This window comes from Vicugna pacos, chromosome 8 (assembly GCF_048564905.1).
Source record: "Vicugna pacos chromosome 8, VicPac4, whole genome shotgun sequence".
In the NCBI taxonomy this organism is placed as follows: Eukaryota; Metazoa; Chordata; class Mammalia; order Artiodactyla; family Camelidae; genus Vicugna; species Vicugna pacos.
The window spans coordinates 50,260,250-50,273,423 of record NC_132994.1 but is presented as its reverse complement, the minus strand read 5'-3'; positions in this window follow the sequence as shown (position 1 = coordinate 50,273,423).

The window sequence follows — 13,174 nt, the reverse complement described above, 5'->3', positions numbered from 1 at the left end:
TGTATGGAATTGTGTTTTCATTTCTCTTGGGTAAATACCTAGCAGAATGGCTAGATTATATGTTGGATGTATGTTGAGCCTTTTAAAAAGTTGTCAGACTGTTTTCCAAGGCGGTTATACCATTTTAAATCCCCACCAGCAGTGTCTGAAAATTCTAGTTCCTTTACATACTCACCAACACTCAGTCTTTTTAATTTTAGCCATTCCAAGAGACTTTTGTCAGATTTATCCCAAAACATTTCATATTTTAATGCTATTATAAGGGTATTGCTATTTAAATTTCAGTCCCTGGTTGTTTGTTGCTAGTATAAGGGTTTTCTTAATTTATGAAAAATTCCTCATCACTGGAATGTTGTAGAAGATTAGATATTGGAATATATTAAACACCCTTTAGAGCTTAGGAACTTTTATCAGTAAAGGCTCTTTTCCAAATTCACGTTGGTTTCTTGGGTTATACGTAGTGGGCCTGGCAGGTGGAAAGATGGAGATATTTGAAACACTGGTAATCTGTCTATTTGATTTACCAGATTTTGGGGTGGGGTTCCAGAGAGAGTGTGCAATTGATACCATAATAACAGCAAACTCTTTGCCTAGCTCTTTACCATGTGGTGGGAATATTCATTAATATCATTGGAAAGTGTACATCTGTGGAAATAGACATACTACTTGTGGAGTTGAATTCTGTTGATCTCCTTACAGCGAATGCACCCCTTGTTAACTTACATGACGATTCAAGGTACAAGGGACTGCAGATGTTGATATTTGGGAACAAAATTCCTAGGGAACTACTCTTACACTATTTTACTCTTAGTGACAGCTGGACAAAAGCCATTTTAAGATAGTTGTGACCTATAGAAGGTGACACCAAACCCACCAGGCCTCTGGTTTGGACCCTGCATTTGTCTGAATAAGCCAGAAAGAATGACTCAGTCCAGTGACAAGCCTTGGAGCAGTGAAGCTTCTGAAGTCCAGCAGTGGAAGGTGCCAAAGTGCTGTGGACTGATATCTGGGGTGTCAAATTATGCCCAGCTGCAAAACCAATACAAAACATTCAACACAAACGAAACTAACAAGTTTTGAATAAAGTGCTCTGATTTAATTACATGGGTGATGTTTTGCTGATGAAGCATCGCTCGCTGTAAATGTGATCATGACTGCTGCTGTGTGAGCCTTTTGGGAAGCAAAGCCTACAACCTTTGCCCACTGTTAACTGCCCCCTGAACTCGGCTCATCAGCCCATGTCAGTTAAAGTGCTATCACCTGGCACCTCAACTACAGTCAACACAAAAATGATTCTGAAGTCACGTGGCAGTGGTAGGTTGTCAGACTCACTCAATAAAAAAGATGATCGTGAAAGTGACAACAAAGAATTTAAAATCTTTGTGAACTTTGAGCAACAGTCTCTGAGCAACAGGCCTTCATTTATTCATATTTCAAGTAACAAATATTTATTGAGGGTTTAGCTCTGGAGGCACTGAACATAACTGTGGATAAGACAAAGTCCCTGTCCTTGTGGAACTTACATTCCAGCGGGGTAGACAGACCACAGCAACAGTAGGTGACAGTTACTGAATGCGTTCATTGTTCCAGGTGGCAGTGTAAACACTCCCCACATTCCATGTCATTACAGCCTTGTAACAGCACCTTTGAAGTAAGCACCAATTCTATCATCACTGTTTCACAGATGGAAAAACGCATGGAGTTTTCATAACTCATCAAGGATCACGACCACTGGAAAGTGGCAGAGTTGGAATTTGAATCCAGACCCCAAACACTTACCCACTATACTGCCTCTCAACCTCCTGGAGATATATATAGATATGTATATATATATACACACCTATAGTATCAAGCCATTAATTGACTTGCAGAAGGAAAAAATGCAAGACAAGGAGAGAGGAGACTAGTGGGAAGTGCTAATTTTAGGTGGGGGTTCAGGGAAGGAGCATTAGCTAGAGCTCCCTTGACAAAACGCCACACACTGGGTGGCTTAAACAAGAGCCATTAATTTTGTCACATCTCTGAAGACGTCCAAGACTGCGGAGGTGCTGGCACAGCTGGTCTCTGTTGCGATCTCTCTCCCTGGCTTGCAGATGGCTATCCTCAGGCCACCTCTTCTCTGTGTGGGGTGCCCCTCATGTCTCGGCCTCTTACAGGGACACCACTTGTACTGGACTAGGGTCCCACCCTTATGACCTCATTTAACCTTAATGACCTCCTTAAAAGACCCTATTTTCAAATGTATTCACATTGGGGCTTAGGGCTTCAACGTATGAATTTGGGTGAGGGGACGCAATTCAGTCCATTACAGAAGATTTTTCTGAAAAGCTGACTTTTGAACAGAAGCTTGAATGAAGTGAAGACAGAGTCATACATATTTGGAGGAACAGAGTTCTAGGCAGAGGGAACAGCAAGCACTGAATTCCTGAGATAGGGATGTTTGGAGCATGACAGGAGAGGCAGAAGTAGACCTATTGTGGCTGGAGCTCGCTGAGAAAGGGGAAGAGTGGCAGAAAATGCACTTTTGAGAAACACTAATCTAGAAACGTGACAACATGGACAGTAGGTGAAGAAAATGTGCCCACAGAATGGTCTGTGAAACTCTAACTACCACATTTTATTAGACATTGTTTGGAAAATGGTTAAATAAATGCAGAGAATACTGGGGTAAATAGAGTTCTTTATAGGAAGTCTTCTCAGAGTCTTTAACTTGGGTGCATTGTGAATCCCTAAGAGGTATACAGCATGAGGCTTTACCAAACTTACTGGACCACTGAGTCCTTTTTGCCAGGAGAATAAGGTCTGCAGGCCATGCTTTTTGGGTATGGGCCAGTAGGTAAGGAGACTGGTCCAGGTGCTCTGAACATAAAGCCTGCCCCTAAGTAGCAACATGCAGGATGGGTATTCTTAGGTAGGAAATAGCAAATAGGAAACAAATTATTTTGAGAAATTATGACCCCAAATGATTGGCCCCAACAATTTAAGAAGCAGCAACATTGTCTGATTCATGAAACTCTCCAGCTGCCAGCTCATCTCACTTTCCAAGGCTATTTTGTTCCTAGGAAAATGATCATCAGAATGTGCTCACCTGATACAGACTCCTTGTCATCCCATCTTATCTGGGGCGCTGATACAAACTAAACGTTTCCAGTCATTAGCAGTGGGCTGTGACAGGGGTGGGGAGCTCTCTGGGAACAGGACCAGGGTGAATGTTTACACTCTCGGTTCTGCAGGGGGAGGAGGGCACTCTGACACCCCAGAAGCTCCTTGTTGCCTGAACAGGTTTGGAATATCAGAGATGGAAGTTCTGTTTAATTCTCCTCATCTCTCACTTCACCCAAGATGCTTTGATCAATCAACACGTTTATAAAATAAGAGATAAGAACAGGGTCTGATTTATGCTAATTTGAGCTAACGAAGTTTAAATTTCAGCACCCCTCATTTGCATGGACCGACCCTTCTAGGACCCAGAGAGGGATACTGAAAATATATACACGTGGTCATAGTTTGTGTAAAGTTTGCAGAAAAAGACATTAACTGCAATTGATTAAGACAGTCTATCCACTCCAAATTCCCGTCTGTCATTAGTCTTTGTGTCAGGAAGTGCTGGAGCAGCCATGGAAATTTTGGGGACAGGTCTAGGGGAAAGATGAGTTGGGGGCACATTTAATTGGGTTAGTGGACTGTTTGTGTGGTTTGCAGTCATTTCTGAATATAGTTAAGTTGGAGTTTGTGGCCGTGGTGTAGGGATGACTTCCAGAAGTACTCATACCACCCTCTGTGCTGTCGTTCTTGGCATTCTGACTCTAATTTTCAGGGGCAAAAAGTCATAGCACAATTTGAATGCATCCTGTGCCCTCAACTTCAGAAGCACATGGGAAGGGGGAGAGAAGTTAGGTTTAAAATGTATGGAGCCAGAAGCTGCTCTGGAAAATTCTTCCAAACCGCATGCATGTAGAATTATAAGTGGAAGATTTGATTTTCATTTGCGCTCAGTCAAAATGAAAGTTCCCTCCTGTGGTGTGTACAGTTATAAACACAATATACAGTTAGGCGTTAATTGAGTAGAACAGAGTTTGTCAGAACTCCTGGGTCTCAGAATGAAAATCATCAGCAGTAATATCGCAAACAGTAAGTGTATCTTTGTGCACTTTTGCACGTTTTACAGATCCCAAAGTATTGGGTTACATTTTAGCGTGTATGACAGATCCTGTCTCGACAAAGTGCGGCAGTTCAGGACAAAAGACAGCACTGAATTGGGACCCGAGGAAACCTGTGTTTCAATAACAAAATTCTATGTATTTGTGAATATTCAATGTATGCAATATAAGGGAAGTTTGAATATGAGGTTATATAGCACAATAACATATAACGGCAATTTAAAAACACATTTCATTCCTCTTGAAATGCTTTAATTTCAGATCATTTTTTGTGTTTTTCAAAATGATTTATTAAACCAAAATTCAAATATGAGGGCAAAATAAAAAAGCTGAAGGATTGACGGAAGCTCCAGAATGTAGAAAACACATATTGGTTAGTTTTTTAAATTTGTAGTATATTTATTTTCTCAGGCTATGTAAATATTCACTTTCACACAGAATTTTGTGTTTGCAATTTTGTATTCTTTCCTCTAAAGTAGGGATCTTCAAAATGTATAAGCTTCAGACCTGGGGCTGCCGCCGGGTAAGAAGAGGAATGTTCCAGAAGAATAAAGCTTGAGGGGAGGACCGGAGAACCCTGCTCTAAATTCTCTAATTTCTGCTTCTGGCCACAATTTCAGGAGGATACCCACTCCTTCTCATCGGTCTCTCTGGCTATTTGGAGGCTCTGAGAGGGATGCTGTGGACTCTAAGTCAGAGACGAGATTTACCAAAGCAGGAATTAAATTTAACCCAGTTACCATCAATTGTTTTATGTCTTTTTAAAATTAGGAGTCAGTATTTTCCTGCGATCCAGTATTATGCTTAAATATACATCACAGAGAAGATAATCCAATGTAATGCCATTACACAGATTTGTAACTGATCTTTGAAATACAAATCTGAATTTTCTTTTTTAAAAAATCCCACCATTTTATTTCTATTTCCTTTTAGAAAAAAATCCTTGTGACTTGCGCAATATCCAAACAGTAAATCCAGTGTTTGTGTAAGTCTAAATGTTGCAGATGACTGACAGATCTTATAATTTTGCATGAGCCCTGCTTTCCGCGAGAGCTGCAGTTTAGAGATTCATTGCTACCACATGGGTGAAGTTTTTCATTAGCAGAGTGGGTATAATGCACACGTCTGTATTAATCCTAGGGGTAACCTACCAGGCCATCACAAGAACTTTTTGCCAAGATACTAACAGGAAAATAACAGCTGTTTGTATAAAGAAACCAGGAGCTCATTTGCACAGCGACTGGAGGCGATAGGGAGATTAATGCATGTTGTCAGTCCTACCGGTTTAATTTGACTTGCGCTAAAATAGCATCAATACACATCGCCCCTTTGCCATTCATTCCTCCTGAATGCTGATTAATTGACTCTCATTTCACCCTGAATGCTGCCAGGCAGTAATGAGTTGTAGCCATCTGGCAGTCCTATTTTATCTTGCCCACCGTCCCTAAAAAAAGCAGAGACGGAGACATTCTTTTCATGGGCGCCCATCCAGCTGCTCAGAGTTCCTAGCCCTCTTCTTGGGGGAATGCAGGCAGATATCCATCCAGATAGTGGATTCCTGAACTGACACACAGTTTTTGTGTTGGTGCTGGTGCGCCAAGGCCTCCTAATTTCAGAATTGGGAGGGATGTATAACAGAGCCTGGGTGTCAGGGTTAACAGGTAAGCCACGTAAAAAGATATTTGTACAGTACTACTGCCATAAAGTGGTATTTTATAGATGCATAATAATACAGTGTACACAGAGATAAGGCTCTGTACAGACACAGAAAGCAATACTGTTAATGATGTCTTAACTCCTGAAAGAACAGGAGACCATCTGGTCTCAGTAATTGCTTCCAAATATAATTTTTTAATCTTTTCATGGTATTTTCAGAATAATCAGACATATTACCTCATTATCAATTAAAAGAATAATAAATAAGCTTGACATAAATTTGATTCTATTTCAAGGATATTATTTTTTAAAAATCACCTTTATTGAGGTATGGTAAATAAATTCTGCCCGTTTAAATCTGTATTTCAGTGTATTTTGACACATTCACATACTCATGTGATCACCACCACAATCAAGATAGAGAATATTTCTATCAGCCCCAAAACTGTCCTTGTGCCCCTTCCTGGTCAATTTTCCCCACCCCAAACTCTTTCTGTCACTGTAGATTAAGTTGACATTTTTAGAGTTTCTTAGAGATGGAATCTTACAAGATGTGTGCTTTGTGTCTGACTTTTTGCTTAGCATAATTCATCCATGCTGTTGTGTTTTTCAGTGACTGAATCCCTTTGTTGCTGAATAGTATTTCACTCCATAGCCATTCTCTCTCACGATAGACATGCCATGATTTGTTTCTCCATTCACCTGTTGATGGACATTTGGTTTCTAGCTTTTTAGCTAGTATGAATAAATTTGTGTACAAGTCTTTGTGTGGACATATCTTTTCATTTCTCATGAGTAAGTGCTGAAGGACAGAATTGCTGGGCCTTATAGTAAATTCAGATTTAAATTTGTAAGAATATAAATGGCATTGATTTTTCTTTAAAAGCTCTCGGGTGATTATAGTATGTCATAGAAAGTTGACAACTACCAATTTACTCTCAAAACTCTGCAGAACTTGCCAATATGTGTTCCTTGGCATCTTGGTGCGACCAAAATGGCTTACAGGTGTCCTGAGTTACCAATCTCTTCATCCCTGGGGACAGCCAGCCTTAGAGCCATTGCCCCAGCAGGAATCAGCATCCTTGGCTTACCCCAGCGTTCCACACAGATGCCGTCACTCCCTGAGTGTGCTGCGACGGCAGAACATTGGGGCTTTAGTAAAAGGCGAAAGATTTGTACCATCTGAAGAGAAACCAGAGTATAGAACGTTGGTGCTTTAGAAGTCAGCCTCCTCTAGTCTCTCTCATCTTCAGGTCCCCTCTCAAATGTCACAAAGCCTCTCTCTGACCCCTTAGGGACCATCCTTTTTCCTTCCCACCCATTCCCTTTGCAAGATATGTGTACCTCGATGAGAGCAACAGAGTTTTAAAACCTGTTTCTATTTAAGACTCTAGTTCCTGGACGGTAGGGGCTGGTTTCTTTAGTATCTTCTTATCCTTCCTATTACGGAGTGGAGTGTTTTGCATTTAATATTTATTATATTTGGCTAGGCCATTTTGGAGCTTAAGATTTGAAAATGTCCTGTGGGCAAAATTATTTCCTGTCCTATTAAAAATATATTCTGTCACAGTATGTTTTCAGATTCTCCATAAGTCATTGGGTGGGAGAGGAACACAAACCCTGTACGTGGCGTTACATTATTTATAGTGGCATTTGAACTCATTTCACATCTCTAATCTTTTTTCACAATTAATTTTGTCCTTTAGTGAGAAGAACTTGGTACTGCCTTTTTCTTTTTTTCTTTCTTTCTTTCCTTCTTTCTTTTTGCAGTACATTCAATTACAACGTGTCAATTTCGGATGTACAACACAATGTCCCAGTCATGCACATGCATACATATATTCAGTTTCGTATGGTAGTGCCTTTCTACCTTTAGACATTTATACTTTCAGAAATAAAATAGATTTTGATGAGTTTTGCTCTTTATACCATTTCAGTTTTTAAGTCCAAAAATTTTTATTAGGTCAGATTTTTTCAAATTAATGTAAGTTGAATAGAAAATGAGTTTCCATAGGGATAATGTGGAAGAAAATGCAAACATTAGTTGATACTATTGTTAGCATTATCTGTTTGGCTACATAGCACCTAACTTCATATGTTTACTCAATTCTTTCCTTTTTTTTTATTAATATTAAGATGACCAGGATCACGATCACTCTGTTCAATATGGTGCCTTTGCATAAATTAGGAAACGTCTCCCTCTCTGGGCATTGCTTGGCAAACAGAGCAAAGGCTGGATTGTAACCCACTCACCTGAGTCAGGAATCCTTGTACAGGGCACAATTTTTACAACCTGACATGGTGGCTCTATAGTGACCTCTTTACTTTTGGGACAGTTTGTTTCCCTGTAATTTGGCATATTTCCAGGAGGTAAACACAGATTTAATAACCTCCACTGAGTATAAGATGCTTGAGTACTAATTGTGAAATTATATTGGAGAGAGAAATTAAGGAGGACTTCACTAGAGTCACTTAAATCTCAGTTGCCTATTTGGTCCTATGGGAAAAAAGCTCAAAGGAGATTGGAGATAGAAAATGAAGTAAATATTTCCTTAATATGTGGTATTATCATGTCTTAGGGCAAGGGGGAGGAGACCTATGGGATAGGAGCCAGGACACTGGAAATCTTTGGCTGATATCTCCTGTTAATGGCATACTTGGGTTGGCTAAGACACAAAGGAAACACCACATTTGCCAAGTCAATGAACATGCATTCACTTAGCTTCTGGCTACAGGAATAAAGGTAGAGGTTGTCAGCTGTCAGTGAGGAAGAGCCAAGCACAATGCCAGAGTCAGAGTAATAGTAGGAAAGGACCCACAGTGAGTTTCTTTGTGAACTAATTACTCTGAAATCTTGAATTTCTCGTCAATCATGAAATTTAATTTTGGTGAGATAAGTGATTGATATACTGATCCACCAATCACGAACTTGACGCCTTGGAACAGCTTCTCAAATTGCACACAGGGAAGGGAATGGAACAATGACATTTACTAAACAGCCCCATTTGCTCTTCAGTGTGTCAGATGCTTTCACATACGTCGTCTCATTGAAAGCAATTCTTAAATGGTTCCATTTGACCTAAAGAGGAAGATGTCATCGTTGGCAGAAAGGACAAGTTGGATGTTCCTGTTACAGGTTTTGCTCGATGGAAGTAGTGAATTTCACTAAGGCTTGACAGTGAGAGTTGCCAAATCACAGGGAGTGAATGTTGGTCTTAAATAAATGACCTCACTCATTAGTGCGTGTGTTCCTTTCTTTTTCCACCTACTGGTCCTGAGTCTGCTTTCTTTCCCCCTGCTGATTTTCTTGATCTGCTCTACCCCTTCTCGACTTCTGGCTGACATCACGTTTGGGTAGCCTGCTGTTTCCCCAAGCCCTCAGCCCTCACTCATTGTACAGTGCTCTCCCTCAATCAGGGCCTCATCAGAGGCTCTCTGGGGTGTTTGTTTAATGGGCTTCAATCAAGGATTTGAAGAAAGATCTATTCTGCAATTATTTGTGCTTATTTTTCCTTTTGTTAAAGTAGAAATATCTTCACAGAAAAACAGGAATCTCTGTCTCATCCTCTCTCCTGGTTTATTATTCTTGTTAAAACTGAGTCTGTGCTAGTAGATATTTATCTGGGGGAACTGAGTGAACAATGTGAGAGAAGAATGTTATGTTTGCTATTGTGAGTGATTTCATCTGTACTGAAGAAATTAACTATAAAGTACCGCTCAGTTCACACAAGTGATGGGGGCCTGGCCCATAGGCCTACGGAATTCATAGCTCAAGGGGTTCTTCCTGGGCCTTGGGACTTGGCAGGTGTTGCACAGACCTGCACTGGCCTTCCAACTGCTGAGTGTGTAGATGTTATAATATATATATCGCATATAAGATGTTATTATATATATACAGATATTCCCAGTGCAAAGTCATTGCTTTAAATGTGATTTTGATAACCTTGGGCAGTTCAATAGTAGAAGACTATTAAAATATTCATCTCTGGTTCTTTGTCAAGGAAAACTTGCCTTCATTTTTTTTTTTTTTTGCCTCTTTACATTTAGATCTTTGTGTATCCAGGTTTCAAAAGTGAAGCCTCTGTTTTTGAGGAGCAGAGAAACAATTTAAATACAAAATGTTATAAAAACTCTGCTCACACTCCAGTAGGGAAGGGTATATTAATCATGCCTTTTTATTTTCTGTAATTTTAATGCTTTGACTTCTTGGACCCTGCTGACCCTGGAAAGACTGCTCTTCCCAGAGCCAGCCAATTACTAGAGATAGCAAACAACTTCACTGCCAGGGTGAAGTATGCAAAGTCAGCAACCCAGAGACTACACAACCTGCCACCTCCTCTATTGCACATTCATACTCAGGACCAGTATTCCTCTGCCCTAATCACTCCAGGCACTAGACAGCTGGAGACATCCCCCATGCCCCCAGTTATTCAAGCTAAGCGATCCTAAGCCTGCTTACTTTGCCTTGTCTTGCCTTTCCCGCAGAAACCACAATAATAGCTCTTGCCCACATCTTCCCCTCCTTCCTCTGCTTCCTGGCTGACCCTGGAGCCTCCTGGCTGACCCTGGAGCTTCCTGGTGTGGCCCTGTGTGGCTTGGCCTGCCTCCTCCTCTTGGGAACTGTGAATAACAAACTATCTTTTCAATAATAACCATCTCCTGATCTGTTGACCTTACCTGAATAATACTAAAACCTACATTTTATCTTATTTTTAAAAAGCTTTTTTTTTTAACTGAAGTACAGTTAGTTTATAATGTGTTAATTTCTGGTGTACAGCATAGTGATTCAATTTTATACACACACACACACACACACACATACTTTCCTTTTCATATTCTTTTTCATCATAGGCTGTTACAAGATATTGAATATAGTTCCCTGTGCTATACAGTGGGACCTTCCTTGATGTTTATCTATTCTATATGTAGTAGTTAGTATCTGCAAATCTCAAACTCGAAACTTATCCCCCACCCCTGCTTTCCCCTCCTGGTAACCACAAGTTTGTTTTCTATGTCTGTGAGTCTGTTTCTGTTTTGTAAATAAGTTTATTGTCTCATTTTAAAAAAATTCCACATATAAGAGATATCACATGGAATTCTTTCTTTCTCTTAGTATGACAATCTCCAGGGACATCCATATTGCTGCAAATGGCATTACTTTATTCTTTTTACGGCTGAGTAATATTCTATTGTATAAATATACCACATCTTCTTTATCCAATCATCTGATGGACACTTAGGTTGTTTCTATGTAAAACCTGCATTTTAAAATAAGAGACTACCTTGGCCTGAAAACTTAGAGAAGATGTCCCCAAGGAAATCAAGGGTTTGAAAGGACCCTGAGTGTCAGGTGACTGTGATGTTACAATGGAGATGTGAGAGGGGGGTTGGTGGGGATGCAGGCAGTGGGAACAGCCCTTATGAAAGCAAGTGTCGTGTGTTCATGGAGCACTCAATACACGGGGTGGCATAAGGGTGAGACAAGGGAGAGGTAGGAGATGAAGATGGAAAGATGGCCAAGGGCCTTGTTGGGCCTGATAAGAAGCCGGATTTTATCCTATCTGTTTGAGGAGATAGCGGATGCGTTATGGTGGCAGCATGAGTAGGTACATGTAATGGAAGCATAACTCCAGCAGCACTTGGAGGACAACTGTGAGCAAAGGAAAGATTGGAGCCGGGGAGGCTAGTTCAAGGCTGTCACAGTAGTTTAATTATGTGAAAACCAGGGTCAATGAAAGGTAAAGATCAGACAGGCCATTAGGAATAGAATCAGGAATAGCATTTAAATCTTTGTACTCCTCCATAGGTTGTCCTTGGCCACATTAAACTTTCTGGCTTCAGAAAAGTCCTCCCTGAAAAGAGTGGGTGGGTAAAAGTACTTGTAAGGCTAGCATGTATTACTTGAGTGGCTTCTGATTTTCCTTCTCTCGTCTCCAGTTGAATTTGGAAATTTGTGAAAATCGTTTACATGAGTAAAATGAATTAGAGAGGTTGATATATTAGAATCCAGGAGAATAAAGTGTTTTACATCTTCATTATCTTAATTCTTATGTAAGACACTCGAGTGTCCCTCTTTTTCCTTCTATTTCTCATTCTCCCTTTTACTTCTCTTCCCTCCCCCGAAAGTATTTATTATATTCCCATATTCATTTGATTTAGAAAGTTATGTTTCTTTTGAGCTGTATATATTTGGTAGGTTCAATAACGCCTTCTCGAAAGCCAAAAGCATTTCACAGCCAACAGGGAAGGGTTCTGAGTGTCTGGATGATGGATATTTAGAACTGTCTGCTTTTATATGTATAGCATCAGGTGCTGGAAAAAGAAAGTTTGATGAATAATGATCATGGTTTGCCAATAGGAGGGGAGAATAAACAACAGAATAATTTAATTCTTCTATCAGCTTGTCTTATTCAAAGGTTTCCCAGCTGAAGAAGGACTTATTAGGTTCTTTGTTATAGTGCAGATAAAATGACATCCTGGATTATTCACACCAGTGCTGAAAATTGATTTTATTTCTCCTACTTGCTGAACTCCAGACTAATGAGATTTGACTGTAATACAACTGTAACCGCTGTCACGTAGATTTACAATTATCAGAGCTGGATTCTTTCATGAAAAACTGGCTGGGAGACTGTTCTTTAATATTTGACACTTTTTTTCTCTCTCTCTGTTCACTTTGCTTTAACCTTCCTCCAATTACGTTTTCTCTCTTCATGAAGAGTATACTAATCGCACAGGAAGGATTTTTCCCCGTAAGAGGATTTTTTTAAAGTGAGGCATTAAATATATTGATATTATAAATGTGATAGTACAAATGTTTTCTTTCTGAAAGATTTATAAGGATTAGTCACTTTCTGTTTCAGATTCAATTAAGTGACTATACCACAAGCCCCTCATAGTATTTTATGAGGTCTATGGATATCCTGTTTAAATGCAAACATTTACAGCCCCTGGAATGGTGATTGACAGTGGTGTAGACATTTGGGAAGCCCTAAGCAAGAGCTTCTTTGAGGCATTTTGATCTTCTGTTAATTGCAGAATCATCAGCTCTCCAGCTCGCTTGCCAATTTCTCTCTTGTCTCATTCCGACTTGTTCTTGATAGCAGCTGTGTCTTTGCAGACCAGTTATGTGGACACTTGGCCTTTGTCACTTTGTGTAGCTTGCTGACCTTCAGCAGAACCAAGGCTTGACTAAACAGAGAATTCTTCACAACGTCGTCAAATCCTTGGAAGTCAGGACTGTGCTTCGAGGTTCTTTCAGATACACACACCCTCTCTAGTACATAGTCCATGGAACGTGTAGGGAAGGTGGGCATCACAGTTGGTAATCCTGGCATCTTAGGGGACGTTTCAGGGAG